Below are 16,662 nucleotides of genomic sequence, written 5' to 3' on the forward strand. Positions count from 1 at the left end.
AGGAGATGCAGTGACCATATATGGACAGATGCTGATCTGAAGCTGATGACGTGGTCCCTGCTCTCCGCTAAGCCCGACACTTCTCTGAAAAGGATTCCCTGCCCGATGTCTGCTCTGGGGAACCCTAGGAGATGCAGTGACCATATATGGACAGATGATGATCTGACCTGATGACGTGGTCCCTGCTCTCTCTGCTAAGCCCGACACTTCTCTGAAAAGGATTCCCTCCCGATGTCTGCTCTGGGGAAGCCTAGGAGATGCAGTGACCATATATGGACAGATGCTGATCTGAGCTGATGACGTGGTCCCTGCTCTCTGCTAAGCCCGACACTTCTCTGAAAAGGATTCCCTGCCCGATGTCTGCTCTGGGGAACCCTAGGAGATGCAGTGACCATATATGGACAGATGCTGATCTGAGCTGATGACGTGGTCCCTGCTCTCTGCTAAGCCCGACACTTCTCTGAAAAGGATTCCCTGCCCGATGTCTGCTCTGGGGAACCCTAGGAGATGCAGTGACCATATATGGACAGATGCTGATCTGAAGCTGATGACGTCGTCCCTGCTCTCTCAGCTAAGCCCGACACTTCTCTGAAAAGGATTCCCTGCCCGATGTCTGCTCTGGGGAACCCTAGGAGATGCAGTGACCATATATGGACAGATGCTGATCTGACCTGATGACGTGGTCCTGCTCTCTGCCTGAGCCGACACTTCTCTGAAAAGGATTCCCTGCCCGATGTCTGCTCTGGGGAACCCTAGGAGATGCAGTGACCATATATGGACAGATGGTGATTTGACCTGATGACGTGGTCCCTGCTCTCTCCGCTAAGCCCGACACTTCTCTGAAAAGGATTCCCTGCCCGATGTCTGCTCTGGGGAACCCTAGGAGATGCAGTGACCATATATGGACAGATGATGATCTGACCTGATGACGTGGTCCCTGCTCTCTCTGCTAAGCCCGACACTTCTCTGAAAAGGATTCCCTGCCCGATGTCTGCTCTGGGGAACCCTAGGAGATGCAGTGACCATATATGGACAGATGCTGATCTGAAGCTGATGACGTGGTCCCTGCTCTCTCCGCTAAGCCCGACTCTTCTCTGAAAAGGATTCCCTCCTGATGTCTGCTCTGGGGAACCCTAGGAGATGCAGTGACCATATATGGACAGATGCTGATCTGAAGCTGATGACGTGGTCCCTGCTCTCCGCTAAGCCCGACTCTTCTCTGAAAAGGATTCCCTCCCGATGTCTGCTCTGGGGAACCCTAGGAGATGCAGTGACCATATATGGACAGATGCTGATCTGACCTGATGACGTGGTCCCTGCTCTCTCAGCTAAGCCCGACACTTCTCTGAAAAGGATTCCCTGCCCCATGTCTGCTCTGGGGAACCCTAGGAGATGCAGTGACCATATATGGACAGATGCTGATCAGACCTGATGACGTGGTCCCTGCTCTCACCGCTAAGCCCGACACTTCTCTGAAAAGGATTCCCTCCCGATGTCTGCTCTGGGGAACCCTAGGAGATGCAGTGACCATATATGGACAGAGATCTGAACCTGATGACGTGGTCCCTGCTCTCCGCTAAGCCCGACACTTCTCTGAAAAGGATTCCCTGCCCCATGTCTGCTCTGGGGAACCCTAGGAGATGCAGTGACCATATATGGACAGATGCTGATCTGACCTGATGACGTGGTCCCTGCTCTCACCGCTAAGCCCGACACTTCTCTGAAAAGGATTCCCTCCCGATGTCTGCTCTGGGGAACCCTAGGAGAGCAGGGACCACGTCATCAGGCTCAGATCAGCATCTGTCCATATATGCTGATCTGAGCCTGATGACGTGGTCCCTGCTCTCTGCTAAGCCCGACACTTCTCTGAAAAGGATTCCCTGCCCGATGTCTGCTCTGGGGAAGCCTAGGAGATGCAGTGACCATATATGGACAGATGCTGATCTGACCTGATGACGTGGTCCCTGCTCTCTAAGCTAAGCCGACACTTCTCTGAAAAGGATTCCCTGCCCGATGTCTGCTCTGGGGAACCCTAGGAGATGCACTGACCATATATGGACAGATACTGATCTGACCTGATGACGTGGTCCCTGCTCTCACCGCTAAGCCCGACACTTCTCTGAAAAGGATTCCCTGCCCGATGTCTGCTCTGGGGAACCCTAGGAGATGCAGTGACCATATATGGACAGATGGTGATCTGACCTGATGACGTGGTCCCTGCTCTCTCCGCTAAGCCCGACACTTCTCTGAAAAGGATTCCCTGCCCGATGTCTGCTCTGGGGAACCCTAGGAGATGCAGTGACCATATATGGACAGATGATGATCTGACCTGATGACGTGGTCCCTGCTCTCTCTGCTAAGCCCGACACTTCTCTGAAAAGGATTCCCTGCCCGATGTCTGCTCTGGGGAACCCTAGGAGATGCAGTGACCATATATGGACAGATGCTGATCTGACCTGATGACGTGGTCCCTGCTCTCTCCGCTAAGCCGACACTTCTCTGAAAAGGATTCCCTGCCCGATGTCTGCTCTGGGGAACCCTAGGAGATGCAGTGACCATATATGGACAGATGCTGATCTGAAGCTGATGACGTGGTCCCTGCTCTCTGCTAAGCCCGACACTTCTCTGAAAAGGATTCCCTGCCCGATGTCTGCTCTGGGGAAGCCTAGGAGATGCAGTGACCATATATGGACAGATGCTGATCTGAAGCTGATGACGTGGTCCCTGCTCTCCGCTAAGCCCGACACTTCTCTGAAAAGGATTCCCTGCCCGATGTCTGCTCTGGGGAACCCTAGGAGATGCAGTGACCATATATGGACAGATGATGATCTGACCTGATGACGTGATCCCTGCTCTCTCTGCTAAGCCCGACACTTCTCTGAAAAGGATTCCCTCCCGATGTCTGCTCTGGGGAACCCTAGGAGAGCAGGGACCACGTCATCAGGCTCAGATCAGCATCTGTCCATATATGCTGATCTGAGCCTGATGACGTGGTCCCTGCTCTCTGCTAAGCCCGACACTTCTCTTAAAAGGATTCCCTGCCCGATGTCTGCTCTGGGGAACCCTAGGAGATGCACTGACCATATATGGACAGATACTGATCTGACCTGATGACGTGGTCCCTGCTCTCACCGCTAAGCCCGACACTTCTCTGAAAAGGATTCCCTGCCCGATGTCTGCTCTGGGGAACCCTAGGAGATGCAGTGACCATATATGGACAGATGCTGATCTGAAGCTGATGACGTGGTCCCTGCTCTCCGCTAAGCCCGACACTTCTCTGAAAAGGATTCCCTGCCCGATGTCTGCTCTGGGGAACCCTAGGAGATGTAGTGACCATATATGGACAGATGATGATCTGACCTGATGACGTGGTCCCTGCTCTCTGCTAAGCCCGACACTTCTCTGAAAAGGATTCCCTGCCCGATGTCTGCTCTGGGGAACCCTAGGAGATGCAGTGACCATATATGGACAGATGCTGATCTGAAGCTGATGACGTGGTCCCTGCTCTCTCCGCTAAGCCGACACTTCTCTGAAAAGGATTCCCTGCCCGATGTCTGCTCTGGGGAACCCTAGGAGATGCAGTGACCATATATGGACAGATGCTGATCTGAAGCTGATGACGTGGTCCCTGCTCTCTGCTAAGCCCGACACTTCTCTGAAAAGGATTCCCTGCCCGATGTCTGCTCTGGGGAACCCTAGGAGATGCAGTGACCATATATGGACAGATGCTGATCTGAAGCTGATGACGTGGTCCCTGCTCTCCGCTAAGCCCGACACTTCTCTGAAAAGGATTCCCTGCCCGATGTCTGCTCTGGGGAACCCTAGGAGATGCAGTGACCATATATGGACAGATGATGATCTGACCTGATGACGTGGTCCCTGCTCTCTCTGCTAAGCCCGACACTTCTCTGAAAAGGATTCCCTCCCGATGTCTGCTCTGGGGAAGCCTAGGAGATGCAGTGACCATATATGGACAGATGCTGATCTGAGCTGATGACGTGGTCCCTGCTCTCTGCTAAGCCCGACACTTCTCTGAAAAGGATTCCCTGCCCGATGTCTGCTCTGGGGAACCCTAGGAGATGCAGTGACCATATATGGACAGATGCTGATCTGAGCTGATGACGTGGTCCCTGCTCTCAGCTAAGCCCGACACTTCTCTGAAAAGGATTCCCTGCCCGATGTCTGCTCTGGGGAACCCTAGGAGATGCAGTGACCATATATGGACAGATGCTGATCTGACCTGATGACGTGGTCCTGCTCTCTGCCTGAGCCGACACTTCTCTGAAAAGGATTCCCTGCCCGATGTCTGCTCTGGGGAACCCTAGGAGATGCAGTGACCATATATGGACAGATGGTGATCTGACCTGATGACGTGGTCCCTGCTCTCTCCGCTAAGCCCGACACTTCTCTGAAAAGGATTCCCTGCCCGATGTCTGCTCTGGGGAACCCTAGGAGATGCAGTGACCATATATGGACAGATGATGATCTGACCTGATGACGTGGTCCCTGCTCTCTCCGCTAAAGCCGACACTTCTCTGAAAAGGATTCCCTCCCGATGTCTGCTCTGGGGAACCCTAGGAGATGCAGTGACCATATATGGACAGATGATGATCTGACCTGATGACGTGGTCCCTGCTCTCTCTGCTAAGCCCGACACTTCTCTGAAAAGGATTCCCTGCCCGATGTCTGCTCTGGGGAACCCTAGGAGATGCAGTGACCATATATGGACAGATGCTGATCTGACCTGATGACGTGGTCCCTGCTCTCTCCGCTAAGCCGACACTTCTCTGAAAAGGATTCCCTGCCCGATGTCTGCTCTGGGGAACCCTAGGAGATGCAGTGACCATATATGGACAGATGCTGATCTGAAGCTGATGACGTGGTCCCTGCTCTCTGCTAAGCCCGACACTTCTCTGAAAAGGATTCCCTGCCCGATGTCTGCTCTGGGGAAGCCTAGGAGATGCAGTGACCATATATGGACAGATGCTGATCTGAAGCTGATGACGTGGTCCCTGCTCTCCGCTAAGCCCGACACTTCTCTGAAAAGGATTCCCTGCCAGATGTCTGCTCTGGGGAACCCTAGGAGATGCAGTGACCATATATGGACAGATGATGATCTGACCTGATGACGTGGTCCCTGCTCTCTCTGCTAAGCCCGACACTTCTCTGAAAAGGATTCCCTCCCGATGTCTGCTCTGGGGAAGCCTAGGAGATGCAGTGACCATATATGGACAGATGATGATCTGACCTGATGACGTGGTCCCTGCTCTCTCTGCTAAGCCCGACACTTCTCTGAAAAGGATTCCCTGCCCGATGTCTGCTCTGGGGAACCCTAGGAGATGCAGTGACCATATATGGACAGATGCTGATCTGAAGCTGATGACGTGGTCCCTGCTCTCCGCTAAGCCCGACACTTCTCTGAAAAGGATTCCCTGCCCGATGTCTGCTCTGGGGAACCCTAGGAGATGCAGTGACCATATATGGACAGATGATGATCTGACCTGATGACGTGGTCCCTGCTCTCTCTGCTAAGCCCGACACTTCTCTGAAAAGGATTCCCTGCCCGATGTCTGCTCTGGGGAACCCTAGGAGATGCAGTGACCATATATGGACAGATGCTGATCTGAAGCTGATGACGTGGTCCCTGCTCTCCGCTAAGCCCGACACTTCTCTGAAAAGGATTCCCTGCCCGATGTCTGCTCTGGGGAACCCTAGGAGATGCAGTGACCATATATGGACAGATGATGATCTGACCTGATGACGTGGTCCCTGCTCTCTCTGCTAAGCCCGACACTTCTCTGAAAAGGATTCCCTCCCGATGTCTGCTCTGGGGAAGCCTAGGAGATGCAGTGACCATATATGGACAGATGCTGATCTGAGCTGATGACGTGGTCCCTGCTCTCTGCTAAGCCCGACACTTCTCTGAAAAGGATTTCCTGCCCGATGTCTGCTCTGGGGAACCCTAGGAGATGCAGTGACCATATATGGACAGATGCTGATCTGAGCTGATGACGTGGTCCCTGCTCTCCGCTAAGCCCGACACTTCTCTGAAAAGGATTCCCTGCCCGATGTCTGCTCTGGGGAACCCTAGGAGATGCAGTGACCATATATGGACAGATGATGATCTGACCTGATGACGTGGTCCCTGCTCTCTCTGCTAAGCCCGACACTTCTCTGAAAAGGATTCCCTCCCGATGTCTGCTCTGGGGAAGCCTAGGAGATGCAGTGACCATATATGGACAGATGCTGATCTGAGCTGATGACGTGGTCCCTGCTCTCTGCTAAGCCCGACACTTCTCTGAAAAGGATTCCCTGCCCGATGTCTGCTCTGGGGAACCCTAGGAGATGCAGTGACCATATATGGACAGATGCTGATCTGAGCTGATGACGTGGTCCCTGCTCTCTGCTAAGCCCGACACTTCTCTGAAAAGGATTCCCTGCCCGATGTCTGCTCTGGGGAACCCTAGGAGATGCAGTGACCATATATAGACAGATGCTGATCTGAAGCTGATGACGTCGTCCCTGCTCTCTCAGCTAAGCCCGACACTTCTCTGAAAAGGATTCCCTGCCCGATGTCTGCTCTGGGGAACCCTAGGAGATGCAGTGACCATATATGGACAGATGCTGATCTGACCTGATGACGTGGTCCTGCTCTCTGCCTGAGCCGACACTTCTCTGAAAAGGATTCCCTGCCCGATGTCTGCTCTGGGGAACCCTAGGAGATGCAGTGACCATATATGGACAGATGGTGATCTGACCTGATGACGTGGTCCCTGCTCTCTCCGCTAAGCCCGACACTTCTCTGAAAAGGATTCCCTGCCCGATGTCTGCTCTGGGGAACCCTAGGAGATGCAGTGACCATATATGGACAGATGATGATCTGACCTGATGACGTGGTCCCTGCTCTCTCTGCTAAGCCCGACACTTCTCTGAAAAGGATTCCCTGCCCGATGTCTGCTCTGGGGAACCCTAGGAGATGCAGTGACCATATATGGACAGATGCTGATCTGAAGCTGATGACGTGGTCCCTGCTCTCTCCGCTAAGCCCGACTCTTCTCTGAAAAGGATTCCCTCCCGATGTCTGCTCTGGGGAACCCTAGGAGATGCAGTGACCATATATGGACAGATGCTGATCTGAAGCTGATGACGTGGTCCCTGCTCTCCGCTAAGCCCGACTCTTCTCTGAAAAGGATTCCCTGCCCGATGTCTGCTCTGGGGAACCCTAGGAGATGCAGTGACCATATATGGACAGATGCTGATCTGACCTGATGACGTGGTCCCTGCTCTCTCAGCTAAGCCCGACACTTCTCTGAAAAGGATTCCCTGCCCCATGTCTGCTCTGGGGAACCCTAGGAGATGCAGTGACCATATATGGACAGATGCTGATCAGACCTGATGACGTGGTCCCTGCTCTCACCGCTAAGCCCGACACTTCTCTGAAAAGGATTCCCTCCCGATGTCTGCTCTGGGGAACCCTAGGAGATGCAGTGACCATATATGGACAGAGATCTGAACCTGATGACGTGGTCCCTGCTCTCCGCTAAGCCCGACACTTCTCTGAAAAGGATTCCCTGCCCCATGTCTGCTCTGGGGAACCCTAGGAGATGCAGTGACCATATTTGGACAGATGCTGATCTGACCTGATGACGTGGTCCCTGCTCTCACCGCTAAGCCCGACACTTCTCTGAAAAGGATTCCCTCCCGATGTCTGCTCTGGGGAACCCTAGGAGAGCAGGGACCACGTAATCAGGCTCAGATCAGCATCTGTCCATAAATGCTGATCTGAGCCTGATGACGTGGTCCCTGCTCTCTGCTAAGCCCGACACTTCTCTGAAAAGGATTCCCTGCCCGATGTCTGCTCTGGGGAACCCTAGGAGATGCACTGACCATATATGGACAGATACTGATCTGACCTGATGACGTGGTCCCTGCTCTCACCGCTAAGCCCGACACTTCTCTGAAAAGGATTCCCTGCCCGATGTCTGCTCTGGGGAACCCTAGGAGATGCAGTGACCATATATGGACAGATGGTGATCTGACCTGATGACGTGGTCCCTGCTCTCTCCGCTAAGCCCGACACTTCTCTGAAAAGGATTCCCTGCCCGATGTCTGCTCTGGGGAACCCTAGGAGATGCAGTGACCATATATGGACAGATGATGATCTGACCTGATGACGTGGTCCCTGCTCTCTCTGCTAAGCCCGACACTTCTCTGAAAAGGATTCCCTGCCCGATGTCTGCTCTGGGGAACCCTAGGAGATGCAGTGACCATATATGGACAGATGCTGATCTGACCTGATGACGTGGTCCCTGCTCTCTCCGCTAAGCCGACACTTCTCTGAAAAGGATTCCCTGCCCGATGTCTGCTCTGGGGAACCCTAGGAGATGCAGTGACCATATATGGACAGATGCTGATCTGAAGCTGATGACGTGGTCCCTGCTCTCTGCTAAGCCCGACACTTCTCTGAAAAGGATTCCCTGCCCGATGTCTGCTCTGGGGAAGCCTAGGAGATGCAGTGACCATATATGGACAGATGCTGATCTGAAGCTGATGACGTGGTCCCTGCTCTCCGCTAAGCCCGACACTTCTCTGAAAAGGATTCCCTGCCCGATGTCTGCTCTGGGGAAGCCTAGGAGATGCAGTGACCATATATGGACAGATGCTGATCTGAAGCTGATGACGTGGTCCCTGCTCTCCGCTAAGCCCGACACTTCTCTGAAAAGGATTCCCTGCCCGATGTCTGCTCTGGGGAACCCTAGGAGATGCACTGACCATATATGGACAGATGGTGATCTGACCTGATGACGTGGTCCCTGCTCTCTCCGCTAAGCCCGACACTTCTCTGAAAAGGATTCCCTCCCGATGTCTGCTCTGGGGAAGCCTAGGAGATGCAGTGACCATATATGGACAGATGCTGATCTGAGCTGATGACGTGGTCCCTGCTCTCCGCTAAGCCCGACACTTCTCTGAAAAGGATTCCCTCCCGATGTCTGCTCTGGGGAAGCCTAGGAGATGCAGTGACCATATATGGACAGATGCTGATCTGACCTGATGACGTGGTCCCTGCTCTCTGCTAAGCCCGACACTTCTCTGAAAAGGATTCCCTGCCCGATGTCTGCTCTGGGGAACCCTAGGAGATGCAGTGACCATATATGGACAGATGCTGATCTTAAGCTGATGACGTGGTCCCTGCTCTCTCCGCTAAGCCGACACTTCTCTGAAAAGGATTCCCTGCCCGATGTCTGCTCTGGGGAACCCTAGGAGATGCAGTGACCATATATGGACAGATGCTGATCTGAAGCTGATGACGTGGTCCCTGCTCTCCGCTAAGCCCGACACTTCTCTGAAAAGGATTCCCTGCCCGATGTCTGCTCTGGGGAACCCTAGGAGATGCAGTGACCATATATGGACAGATGCTGATCTGAAGCTGATGACGTGGTCCCTGCTCTCCGCTAAGCCCGACACTTCTCTGAAAAGGATTCCCTGCCCGATGTCTGCTCTGGGGAACCCTAGGAGATGCAGTGACCATATATGGACAGATGATGATCTGACCTGATGACGTGGTCCCTGCTCTCTCTGCTAAGCCCGACACTTCTCTGAAAAGGATTCCCTCCCGATGTCTGCTCTGGGGAAGCCTAGGAGATGCAGTGACCATATATGGACAGATGCTGATCTGAGCTGATGACGTGGTCCCTGCTCTCTGCTAAGCCCGACACTTCTCTGAAAAGGATTCCCTGCCCGATGTCTGCTCTGGGGAACCCTAGGAGATGCAGTGACCATATATGGACAGATGCTGATCTGACCTGATGACGTGGTCCCTGCTCTCTGCTAAGCCCGACACTTCTCTGAAAAGGATTCCCTGCCCGATGTCTGCTCTGGGGAACCCTAGGAGATGCAGTGACCATATATGGACAGATGCTGATCTGAAGCTGATGACGTCGTCCCTGCTCTCTCAGCTAAGCCCGACACTTCTCTGAAAAGGATTCCCTGCCCGATGTCTGCTCTGGGGAACCCTAGGAGATGCAGTGACCATATATGGACAGATGCTGATCTGAAGCTGATGACGTGGTCCCTGCTCTCCGCTAAGCCCGACACTTCTCTGAAAAGGATTCCCTGCCCGATGTCTGCTCTGGGGAACCCTAGGAGATGCAGTGACCATATATGGACAGATGATGATCTGACCTGATGACGTGGTCCCTGCTCTCTCTGCTAAGCCCGACACTTCTCTGAAAAGGATTCCCTCCCGATGTCTGCTCTGGGGAAGCCTAGGAGATGCAGTGACCATATATGGACAGATGCTGATCTGAGCTGATGACGTGGTCCCTGCTCTCTGCTAAGCCCGACACTTCTCTGAAAAGGATTCCCTGCCCGATGTCTGCTCTGGGGAACCCTAGGAGATGCAGTGACCATATATGGACAGATGCTGATCTGAGCTGATGACGTGGTCCCTGCTCTCTGCTAAGCCCGACACTTCTCTGAAAAGGATTCCCTGCCCGATGTCTGCTCTGGGGAACCCTAGGAGATGCAGTGACCATATATGGACAGATGCTGATCTGAAGCTGATGACGTCGTCCCTGCTCTCTCAGCTAAGCCCGACACTTCTCTGAAAAGGATTCCCTGCCCGATGTCTGCTCTGGGGAACCCTAGGAGATGCAGTGACCATATATGGACAGATGCTGATCTGACCTGATGACGTGGTCCTGCTCTCTGCCTGAGCCGACACTTCTCTGAAAAGGATTCCCTGCCCGATGTCTGCTCTGGGGAACCCTAGGAGATGCAGTGACCATATATGGACAGATGGTGATTTGACCTGATGACGTGGTCCCTGCTCTCTCCGCTAAGCCCGACACTTCTCTGAAAAGGATTCCCTGCCCGATGTCTGCTCTGGGGAACCCTAGGAGATGCAGTGACCATATATGGACAGATGATGATCTGACCTGATGACGTGGTCCCTGCTCTCTCTGCTAAGCCCGACACTTCTCTGAAAAGGATTCCCTGCCCGATGTCTGCTCTGGGGAACCCTAGGAGATGCAGTGACCATATATGGACAGATGCTGATCTGAAGCTGATGACGTGGTCCCTGCTCTCTCCGCTAAGCCCGACTCTTCTCTGAAAAGGATTCCCTCCTGATGTCTGCTCTGGGGAACCCTAGGAGATGCAGTGACCATATATGGACAGATGCTGATCTGAAGCTGATGACGTGGTCCCTGCTCTCCGCTAAGCCCGACTCTTCTCTGAAAAGGATTCCCTCCCGATGTCTGCTCTGGGGAACCCTAGGAGATGCAGTGACCATATATGGACAGATGCTGATCTGACCTGATGACGTGGTCCCTGCTCTCTCAGCTAAGCCCGACACTTCTCTGAAAAGGATTCCCTGCCCCATGTCTGCTCTGGGGAACCCTAGGAGATGCAGTGACCATATATGGACAGATGCTGATCAGACCTGATGACGTGGTCCCTGCTCTCACCGCTAAGCCCGACACTTCTCTGAAAAGGATTCCCTCCCGATGTCTGCTCTGGGGAACCCTAGGAGATGCAGTGACCATATATGGACAGAGATCTGAACCTGATGACGTGGTCCCTGCTCTCCGCTAAGCCCGACACTTCTCTGAAAAGGATTCCCTGCCCCATGTCTGCTCTGGGGAACCCTAGGAGATGCAGTGACCATATATGGACAGATGCTGATCTGACCTGATGACGTGGTCCCTGCTCTCACCGCTAAGCCCGACACTTCTCTGAAAAGGATTCCCTCCCGATGTCTGCTCTGGGGAACCCTAGGAGAGCAGGGACCACGTCATCAGGCTCAGATCAGCATCTGTCCATATATGCTGATCTGAGCCTGATGACGTGGTCCCTGCTCTCTGCTAAGCCCGACACTTCTCTGAAAAGGATTCCCTGCCCGATGTCTGCTCTGGGGAAGCCTAGGAGATGCAGTGACCATATATGGACAGATGCTGATCTGACCTGATGACGTGGTCCCTGCTCTCTAAGCTAAGCCGACACTTCTCTGAAAAGGATTCCCTGCCCGATGTCTGCTCTGGGGAACCCTAGGAGATGCACTGACCATATATGGACAGATACTGATCTGACCTGATGACGTGGTCCCTGCTCTCACCGCTAAGCCCGACACTTCTCTGAAAAGGATTCCCTGCCCGATGTCTGCTCTGGGGAACCCTAGGAGATGCAGTGACCATATATGGACAGATGGTGATCTGACCTGATGACGTGGTCCCTGCTCTCTCCGCTAAGCCCGACACTTCTCTGAAAAGGATTCCCTGCCCGATGTCTGCTCTGGGGAACCCTAGGAGATGCAGTGACCATATATGGACAGATGATGATCTGACCTGATGACGTGGTCCCTGCTCTCTCTGCTAAGCCCGACACTTCTCTGAAAAGGATTCCCTGCCCGATGTCTGCTCTGGGGAACCCTAGGAGATGCAGTGACCATATATGGACAGATGCTGATCTGACCTGATGACGTGGTCCCTGCTCTCTCCGCTAAGCCGACACTTCTCTGAAAAGGATTCCCTGCCCGATGTCTGCTCTGGGGAACCCTAGGAGATGCAGTGACCATATATGGACAGATGCTGATCTGAAGCTGATGACGTGGTCCCTGCTCTCTGCTAAGCCCGACACTTCTCTGAAAAGGATTCCCTGCCCGATGTCTGCTCTGGGGAAGCCTAGGAGATGCAGTGACCATATATGGACAGATGCTGATCTGAAGCTGATGACGTGGTCCCTGCTCTCCGCTAAGCCCGACACTTCTCTGAAAAGGATTCCCTGCCCGATGTCTGCTCTGGGGAACCCTAGGAGATGCAGTGACCATATATGGACAGATGATGATCTGACCTGATGACGTGGTCCCTGCTCTCTCTGCTAAGCCCGACACTTCTCTGAAAAGGATTCCCTCCCGATGTCTGCTCTGGGGAACCCTAGGAGAGCAGGGACCACGTCATCAGGCTCAGATCAGCATCTGTCCATATATGCTGATCTGAGCCTGATGACGTGGTCCCTGCTCTCTGCTAAGCCCGACACTTCTCTTAAAAGGATTCCCTGCCCGATGTCTGCTCTGGGGAACCCTAGGAGATGCACTGACCATATATGGACAGATACTGATCTGACCTGATGACGTGGTCCCTGCTCTCACCGCTAAGCCCGACACTTCTCTGAAAAGGATTCCCTGCCCGATGTCTGCTCTGGGGAACCCTAGGAGATGCAGTGACCATATATGGACAGATGGTGATCTGACCTGATGACGTGGTCCCTGCTCTCTCCGCTAAGCCCGACACTTCTCTGAAAAGGATTCCCTGCCCGATGTCTGCTCTGGGGAACCCTAGGAGATGTAGTGACCATATATGGACAGATGATGATCTGACCTGATGACGTGGTCCCTGCTCTCTGCTAAGCCCGACACTTCTCTGAAAAGGATTCCCTGCCCGATGTCTGCTCTGGGGAACCCTAGGAGATGCAGTGACCATATATGGACAGATGCTGATCTGAAGCTGATGACGTGGTCCCTGCTCTCTCCGCTAAGCCGACACTTCTCTGAAAAGGATTCCCTGCCCGATGTCTGCTCTGGGGAACCCTAGGAGATGCAGTGACCATATATGGACAGATGCTGATCTGAAGCTGATGACGTGGTCCCTGCTCTCTGCTAAGCCCGACACTTCTCTGAAAAGGATTCCCTGCCCGATGTCTGCTCTGGGGAACCCTAGGAGATGCAGTGACCATATATGGACAGATGCTGATCTGAAGCTGATGACGTGGTCCCTGCTCTCCGCTAAGCCCGACACTTCTCTGAAAAGGATTCCCTGCCCGATGTCTGCTCTGGGGAACCCTAGGAGATGCAGTGACCATATATGGACAGATGATGATCTGACCTGATGACGTGGTCCCTGCTCTCTCTGCTAAGCCCGACACTTCTCTGAAAAGGATTCCCTCCCGATGTCTGCTCTGGGGAAGCCTAGGAGATGCAGTGACCATATATGGACAGATGCTGATCTGACCTGATGACGTGGTCCCTGCTCTCTGCTAAGCCCGACACTTCTCTGAAAAGGATTCCCTGCCCGATGTCTGCTCTGGGGAACCCTAGGAGATGCAGTGACCATATATGGACAGATGCTGATCTGAGCTGATGACGTGGTCCCTGCTCTCAGCTAAGCCCGACACTTCTCTGAAAAGGATTCCCTGCCCGATGTCTGCTCTGGGGAACCCTAGGAGATGCAGTGACCATATATGGACAGATGCTGATCTGACCTGATGACGTGGTCCTGCTCTCTGCCTGAGCCGACACTTCTCTGAAAAGGATTCCCTGCCCGATGTCTGCTCTGGGGAACCCTAGGAGATGCAGTGACCATATATGGACAGATGGTGATCTGACCTGATGACGTGGTCCCTGCTCTCTCCGCTAAGCCCGACACTTCTCTGAAAAGGATTCCCTGCCCGATGTCTGCTCTGGGGAACCCTAGGAGATGCAGTGACCATATATGGACAGATGATGATCTGACCTGATGACGTGGTCCCTGCTCTCTCCGCTAAAGCCGACACTTCTCTGAAAAGGATTCCCTCCCGATGTCTGCTCTGGGGAACCCTAGGAGATGCAGTGACCATATATGGACAGATGATGATCTGACCTGATGACGTGGTCCCTGCTCTCTCTGCTAAGCCCGACACTTCTCTGAAAAGGATTCCCTGCCCGATGTCTGCTCTGGGGAACCCTAGGAGATGCAGTGACCATATATGGACAGATGCTGATCTGACCTGATGACGTGGTCCCTGCTCTCTCCGCTAAGCCGACACTTCTCTGAAAAGGATTCCCTGCCCGATGTCTGCTCTGGGGAACCCTAGGAGATGCAGTGACCATATATGGACAGATGCTGATCTGAAGCTGATGACGTGGTCCCTGCTCTCTGCTAAGCCCGACACTTCTCTGAAAAGGATTCCCTGCCCGATGTCTGCTCTGGGGAAGCCTAGGAGATGCAGTGACCATATATGGACAGATGCTGATCTGAAGCTGATGACGTGGTCCCTGCTCTCCGCTAAGCCCGACACTTCTCTGAAAAGGATTCCCTGCCCGATGTCTGCTCTGGGGAACCCTAGGAGATGCAGTGACCATATATGGACAGATGATGATCTGACCTGATGACGTGGTCCCTGCTCTCTCTGCTAAGCCCGACACTTCTCTGAAAAGGATTCCCTCCCGATGTCTGCTCTGGGGAAGCCTAGGAGATGCAGTGACCATATATGGACAGATGATGATCTGACCTGATGACGTGGTCCCTGCTCTCTCTGCTAAGCCCGACACTTCTCTGAAAAGGATTCCCTGCCCGATGTCTGCTCTGGGGAACCCTAGGAGATGCAGTGACCATATATGGACAGATGCTGATCTGAAGCTGATGACGTGGTCCCTGCTCTCCGCTAAGCCCGACACTTCTCTGAAAAGGATTCCCTGCCCGATGTCTGCTCTGGGGAACCCTAGGAGATGCAGTGACCATATATGGACAGATGATGATCTGACCTGATGACGTGGTCCCTGCTCTCTCTGCTAAGCCCGACACTTCTCTGAAAAGGATTCCCTGCCCGATGTCTGCTCTGGGGAACCCTAGGAGATGCAGTGACCATATATGGACAGATGCTGATCTGAAGCTGATGACGTGGTCCCTGCTCTCCGCTAAGCCCGACACTTCTCTGAAAAGGATTCCCTGCCCGATGTCTGCTCTGGGGAACCCTAGGAGATGCAGTGACCATATATGGACAGATGATGATCTGACCTGATGACGTGGTCCCTGCTCTCTCTGCTAAGCCCGACACTTCTCTGAAAAGGATTCCCTCCCGATGTCTGCTCTGGGGAAGCCTAGGAGATGCAGTGACCATATATGGACAGATGCTGATCTGAGCTGATGACGTGGTCCCTGCTCTCTGCTAAGCCCGACACTTCTCTGAAAAGGATTTCCTGCCCGATGTCTGCTCTGGGGAACCCTAGGAGATGCAGTGACCATATATGGACAGATGCTGATCTGAGCTGATGACGTGGTCCCTGCTCTCTGCTAAGCCCGACACTTCTCTGAAAAGGATTCCCTGCCCGATGTCTGCTCTGGGGAACCCTAGGAGATGCAGTGACCATATATGGACAGATGCTGATCTGAGCTGATGACGTGGTCCCTGCTCTCCGCTAAGCCCGACACTTCTCTGAAAAGGATTCCCTGCCCGATGTCTGCTCTGGGGAACCCTAGGAGATGCAGTGACCATAAATGGATAGAGATCTGAAGCTGATGACGTGGTCCCTGCTCTCCGCTAAGCCCGACACTTCTCTGAAAAGGATTCCCTGCCCGATGTCTGCTCTGGGGAACCCTAGGAGATGCAGTGACCATATATGGACAGATGCTGATCTGAAGCTGATGACGTGGTCCCTGCTCTCCGCTAAGCCCGACACTTCTCTGAAAAGGATTCCCTGCCCGATGTCTGCTCTGGGGAACCCTAGGAGATGCAGTGACCATATATGGACAGATGCTGATCTGACCTGATGACGTGGTCCCTGCTCTCCGCTAAAGCCGACACTTCTCTGAAAAGGATTCCCTCCCGATGTCTGTAGAAGCCATTCTGTACTGTGAGTTCAGGCTTTCAAAGTATTTACTATGCGGACACAGCGCCGGGACACAGCGG

The sequence above is a fragment of the Engystomops pustulosus genome, chromosome 9, assembly GCF_040894005.1.
Source record: "Engystomops pustulosus chromosome 9, aEngPut4.maternal, whole genome shotgun sequence".
Classification (NCBI taxonomy): domain Eukaryota; kingdom Metazoa; phylum Chordata; class Amphibia; order Anura; family Leptodactylidae; genus Engystomops; species Engystomops pustulosus.